The following is a 6,402-nucleotide window of genomic DNA, read 5'->3' as shown; positions in this document are numbered from 1 at the left end:
TATCGCAACTGAGCTTGGCACTGCCAGACTTGGTGGCCGATTTGTTAATTATTCGGTAATAGTGAATATTTTTGGGGTTGGATGTGTTTTTGTCCGCCACCTGGTCCGTTCTTATTCTGAATAGAATATATAATCACTAGGGATGGTATTTATTTTTTTGAAAAAATACAAAAACAAAATATTTTATATCATGGCTTTCTAGAAAAATAATAACAAAATGTTGTTTCTCAGCCATATGCTGGTTTCACACTGTGCCAAATTTTAAGTTCTGCCAGTTGTGACTAAACAAATTGATTTATTCCCTATTTTTGTTGTGTTAACCTCAGTCATTACACCTGGATACCAATGTCAATATTACATACCTATCCTAGATGTTGAGGAATCCGAGGAGAAATTCAAAATATTGACAACATTTTATTGGTATCAATTTATAGTTTTATACCACTGAATCGTATAGAGTGCTCCACTGATGACTATTTTCATTGGCAGAAGTACAATACCTAAGTGATTCAAATTTTAAATAATAGGTACAATAATGACAACAGCTTTTGATTCATTTCATGATACATAGACTTAAAAAATAACAACTATTGCAGTATTATAAATTAGGTACATAATGTTTAGTTTAGTTCTCATATGACATGTTAGTTAATACTTTTATATACACAATACACAAATCAAGCGCCATATTCAATACCTAAATCATAAAATTGTACTTTTTATAAACATTCCAAGGTATATTATCTAATGTAAAAAAAAAGAATTCTTCTTGTTGTAAAAATATAAAAATGTAACTTAATATTATAATGTGTATCACCCTTAGATATTTATAAATTAGATATTTATACTTAGGTATTTATACTGTACAAGGTATTAAGAAATTAAATTTGTATTAAAGTTGTTGTGTCTATGGTTGCTTTTTATTGATGTAATACTTTTTCTATCAATTTCAAAAAGCTTTTTAATTTAATTTACTACTATACATTTTTACAGGTGACATAGAGAACTATTATTATGGACAAGGTCATCCTATGAAACCACATAGGATTCGAATGACTCATGAATTGGTTTTAAATTACGGTTTATACCGAAAAATGGAAATATATGTAAGTTAAGTTTGATATATTTTAGTATTAATGATATTTTTCAATTTATTAATTTGCTAATAAAATCAATGTTTATAATTTAGAGACCTCATAAAGCAACTGTAAAAGAAATGACCAAATTTCATAGTGATGTGTATATACGCTTCTTACAAAGTATTCGTCCAGATAATATGAACAAATATCGTAAACAAATGCAAAGATGTAAGTATACTGTCACTTTTACTCAAATGTATCTGTAAATATTGATTAATAAATATTAACTAAGTCAGTTATTTCTTTTTTTTTATAGTCAATGTAGGTGATGATTGTCCAGTTTTTGATGGTCTGTACGAATTTAGCCAGCTATCTGCGGGCGGTTCAGTAGCAGCAGCTGTAAAGTTAAATGAGCAATCTACAGATATTTGTATAAATTGGGGAGGTGGTCTCCATCACGCAAAAAAATCTGAAGCTAGTGGCTTTTGTTATGTTAATGACATCGTACTTGGTATATTAGAATTGCTTAAATACCATCAACGAGTATTGTACATCGATATTGATGTTCATCACGGTGATGGCGTTGAAGAAGCATTTAACACTACTGATAGAGTTATGACAGTTTCATTCCACAAATATGGCGATTATTTCCCTGGTACTGGTAAACTTAGAGTAAGTCAATGAATAGTAAAATAATTAACCTGTCAGTGGTTGAAATATAAGCATTTATTTTAATAAGTGGTTTCTGGTAAATAAATTATTTGATAGCAATATTGAAATGTTTTCATTATTTTAGGACATTGGTGCTGGAAAAGGAAAATACTATGCAGTTAACATTCCCTTAGGAGATGGAATGGATGATGATAGTTATGAATCAATATTTGTACCAATAATTACTAAAGTAATGGAGACTTTCCAACCTAGTGCAGTTGTATTACAATGTGGAGCAGATTCACTTACAGGAGACAGGCTTGGATGTTTTAATTTAACTGTTAAAGGTATGGAAGTTTTATATTTAATACATTTTTAAATTTAAAATTTAAAAACTAAATTAATGTTTTTAGGTCATGGTAAATGTGTTGAATTTGTGAAACGTTATGGCTTACCTTTTCTTATGGTTGGTGGAGGTGGTTATACTATCCGAAATGTATCTCGATGTTGGACATATGAGACGGCTGTGGCCTTAGGAGCTGAAATTGCTAACGAATTACCTTATAATGAGTATATTGAATTCTTTCAACCCGATTACAAACTTCATATTAGTCCTTCAAATATGACCAATACAAATACTACTGACTATTTAGAAAAAATTAAAAACCGACTCTTCGAAAACTTACGAATGCTACCTCATGCCCCAGGAGTTCAAGTCCAAGGTAAATTTTATCATACTCACAATTTTAATTAAATAGTAATTTTTTTAATACAAACATTTGAGTTTTGAATGAATTATTTACCATTTAATTCTTAATTTTATATTAGCTATTCCTGAAGACGGTGTAAGTAGTGAGTCTGAAGATGAAGATAATGTTAACCCAGATGAACGGAATCCTCAGTTATTACAGACAAACGAATTGCACCTGACAATGATTTTAGCGATAGTGAGGATGAAGGAATGGCTCCCGAGTAGGGGGTGGTGGCCGAAAAGATAACAGTGTATAGCCACTGTTTTTTTTTTTACTATTATAATATTCCATGTAGGTATATAATAATGTTTTTGTTTTAGATCTTATAAAACGGTTGCACCTGTTAGAAAATAAGTACGTTTTAACTCTAGAAGGATGGAAGTAGATAAACCTAAATTTAATATTCTAAAAGGTAATTATTTTTTATATAAGGTACTCACAACACAAACAAAAATGTGGTATCAAACTGCAGTGGCTAAATGCCAATTTTTAAAATTTCTATTGTATACGTCAATCATTTTAAGTTTAAAATATGTAGAGCTAATGTTGACGTTTTAAATTTGAATTTCATAAAAAAAAATTCTGTTTTGAAGAATGAACACCCTAGTTTATAGCCAAAAATACATTTTCTTACATAATTATTTACTATTTAATGTTCCAAAACAAGATCTTGTACGAAGGTTGCTAAGTGTTCTTCATAAATAATGACAGCTACATTTTTTCCTTTAATAATGCCTGAATAGTTCTCTGTAATTTGGCGAATTAATGTCTATTATTTGATACCAATATTGAAATGTTTTGTTTAGAATTTAATATAATGCACATAAACATTGTGAGCTATTTTCTATAGGTAATACTTATATAATGATGTTTTGTTTTATTTTTTACGCATATAATTATTAATTTAATAGAATAATGTTACTTACAGTGGCGCCAAACCATTATGTTCATCAAAATCAATTACTTCAAGATTTTTAAATTTTAATTGGTTGGTTGGGTAGGTTCTGTTGAGTTTCTAATAAAATTATGTTATCTTATGTAGTTTTATTGAAATTATGTTGCATATATAATTATGTTGCATTCGTTTATATAACTTTCAAGTATAGGCAGTGTTGTATTTACTATTTAAGGCAAGCTTCCCTAAGTGCATACATTTTATTCATACAATTATGGGTTCAATTGTGTTTGAAGATTATAATATCACTTAATGCCTGAATATATTGTGTTAATTAATATATTAAATATTTGTTTTAGATGATGAAGAAGACAAATCTGTTAGTTATGATGATTCTAATAAAAAGGATGCTATCAAATCCTGAAGTTATGACTAAATTATATATTAAAATTGTAAAAATAATAAAAGTAAAACAATGATTTACTGTCATTCATTTGTGTACATAACTTCGATAAATAGTGGCGGTTAATGTAATTTAGTAAATTATCTTATTTATAGTTACTAATTTATGGTGTATGATTGTTAACTCTAATAATAACGCCCTTAGTAATTTGTATAAAACAAAATGAATAATATTCATTACATTATTTTATAACTATTCTGTGTTATTAAATGCATTTCAATCTATGGGCCGGTATTGTTTTATAATCTGCATTAAAATAAATTTATAATTATTGAACATGTAAAACTAAACCTTTATCAAATGTTAGCTACATTATTATTCCATTTGTCCAGTTCCATCTCTTCTTTTACACTTGTTATAGTGTTTTTTTTTATTTTTTCCAGAGTTATGTTGATCTTATATTTTTACTACATATTCTTCATTTGTTCCTGCAAACAAAAACAATTAATTTAAATTATTAGTAGACTTTAAATAATTTCTGAAAATTTGTTCACAAGAATTATTAGGTGATTTACAATAGCAATAATCTTAAATGGTTAAAACATCATGTGCTTAAGAGGATGCTAGACTATAAACCCTTTTTGAATCTTTTTTTGCGGAACGGCAATTCACCTAGTAATAGTAATTTTGGATGTAAGTAGTATGCTCCCAAAAATGTACTTATTATAAGCCCTTGTGATTTTGAAGTGTGAATTTTAATTAAATTACGAATTTATGATGTTTCAATAATGTATTAAAATTATTATAAAACATAATACACAGGTATCTAATTAATACCTAATATTAAAACATGCCATTCACATAGGTATATCGTATATTTACCCAGTATAATAATAATTAATAAATACTTATATGTAATTGAGTTCATAGTAAAACTGAATACCTTCTGAATACCTACTGATTGTCTGATTATTAGTAAATTGGAATCCTAATAATTACAAGAGCGTCTCACGCCAGCATGTCATTTTGGCACCCTGTGCGCGCGCATCACGATGGCCTATGGGCAGCTTTTCTTTTTTCCATTTAACATTCTCAATTGTTTGAGTTGGTAAAAGGTTAATAAATGGTGTAGGAATATTAGGCGAAGGCAATGCTTATGCTTGCGTCCTAGTATCAGCTTCATCATGTATCCTACTTTTTTGTCGATATTCTGGACAGCTTCACAAATTTGATATTAGATCTCACCAATATCAACAATAATTATTGCTGTATTACATTTTGGTCACTTTTTTTAAATTCAATTGTTTGTTCATGAAATCATTTTTCAATCAAGTGGGTCTATTACTAGGTGAATTGCGTTCCGCAAAAAAGATTCAAAAAGGGTTATAGTCTAGCATCCTCTTAAGCACATGATGTTTTAACCATTTAAGATTATTGCTATGGTAAATCACCTAATAATTCTTGTGAACAAATTTTCAGAAATTATTTTATATTATTTTATATTATAAAAAATTACAACAAAATAACTAAAATCATTAATCTTGTTTATTTTATAATTGACTGACAGTGTCAAAAGCCTTCTTAAAATCCGTTGTTATGGTATCGACTTGATTTATAAATTATTATATATTATATCATTGAATTAAAATGTAATACCAATTACTATCCATTATACACTGACCCACTTGATTATTGAAATTTCAATTGTTTGTTCATGAATCATTTTTCAATCAAGTGGGTCAGTGTATAATGGATAGTAATTGGTATTACATTTTAATTCAATGATATAATATATAATAATTTATAAATCAAGTCGATACCATAACAACGGATTTTAAGAAGGCTTTTGACACTGTCAGTCAATTATAAAATAAACAAGATTAATGATTTTAGTTATTTTGTTGTAATTTTTTATAATATAAAATAATATAAAATAATTTCTGAAAATTTGTTCACAAGAATTATTAGGTGATTTACAATAGCAATAATCTTAAATGGTTAAAACATCATGTGCTTAAGAGGATGCTAGACTATAACCCTTTTTGAATCTTTTTTTGCGGAACGCAATTCACCTAGTAATAGACCCACTTGATTGAAAAATGATTCATGAACAAACAATTGAATTTAAAAAAAGTGACCAAAATGTAATACAGCAATAATTATTGTTGATATTGGTGAGATCTAATATCAAAATTTGTGAAGCTGTCCAGAATATCGACAAAAAAGTAGGATACATGATGAAAGCTGATACTAGGACGCAAGCATAAGCATTGCCTTCGCCTAATATTCCTACACCATTTATTAACCTTTTACCAACTCAAACAATTGAGAATGTTAAATGGAAAAAAGAAAAGCTGCCCATAGGCCATCGTGATGCGCGCGCACAGGGTGCCAAAATGACATGCTGGCGTGAGACGCTCTTGTAATTATTAGGATTCCAATTTACTAATAATCAGACAATCAGTAGGTATTCAGAAGGTATTCAGTTTTACTATGAACTCAATTACATATAAGTATTTATTAATTATTATTATACTGGGTAAATATACGATATACCTATGTGAATGGCATGTTTTAATATTAGGTATTAATTAGATACCTGTGTATTATGTTTTATAATAA

The 6,402-nt window shown here is 28.2% G+C and overlaps 1 pseudogene; it reads left to right on the top strand.

Moving 5' to 3' along the window:
* The first annotated feature begins 998 nt into the window (after positions 1-998).
* Positions 999-3,801, top strand: LOC132934380 (histone deacetylase HDAC1-like; annotated as a pseudogene).
* The last annotated feature ends 2,601 nt before the right edge of the window (positions 3,802-6,402 follow it).

Source organism: Metopolophium dirhodum, chromosome 1, assembly GCF_019925205.1.
Source record: "Metopolophium dirhodum isolate CAU chromosome 1, ASM1992520v1, whole genome shotgun sequence".
NCBI classification, from domain to species: domain Eukaryota; kingdom Metazoa; phylum Arthropoda; class Insecta; order Hemiptera; family Aphididae; genus Metopolophium; species Metopolophium dirhodum.
Note: the sequence above shows the minus strand (reverse complement) of the source record. Positions and strands in the feature narration are given on the sequence as shown.